The sequence below is a fragment of the Apis dorsata genome, unplaced genomic scaffold, assembly GCF_000469605.1.
Source record: "Apis dorsata unplaced genomic scaffold, Apis dorsata 1.3 scaffold_982, whole genome shotgun sequence".
Classification (NCBI taxonomy): Eukaryota; Metazoa; Arthropoda; class Insecta; order Hymenoptera; family Apidae; genus Apis; species Apis dorsata.
Genome location: NW_006264085.1, coordinates 62,546 through 62,858, shown reverse-complemented (window position 1 = coordinate 62,858; position 313 = coordinate 62,546). Strand labels below are relative to the sequence as shown.

The following is a 313-nucleotide window of genomic DNA, read 5'->3' as shown; positions in this document are numbered from 1 at the left end:
AAATGTGTTAATAAAATGCAAAGAATTTAATATAATAATAATAACTAATAATAACTATTTTTATTAATATTAAAATTAAATAATTAAATTGAAAAATTATTACTATTATTAAATTATTATTATTATACTCTTATAAAAATACTAATGTTGGTATTTAATTATAAAGAAAAAGTAATTTCATATAATTTTGGTGATTTGAAATATTGTAAATTTTAAAGATTTGAATATTATATAAGATTTTGAACAACTTTTTTCTATGTATAATTGTCGTTCAATTTTAGTTTTCAAGATGTTTGTAAAAAATGATTGTTAC

General features: G+C 13.7%; 1 protein-coding gene across 2 annotated transcripts in view; it reads left to right on the top strand.

The window, feature by feature from the left end:
• The window catches only part of LOC102674851, a 6,360-nt gene that overhangs the window by 1,782 nt on the left and 4,265 nt on the right, over positions 1 to 313 (top strand). The gene's annotated exons all lie outside the window — the stretch shown is intronic.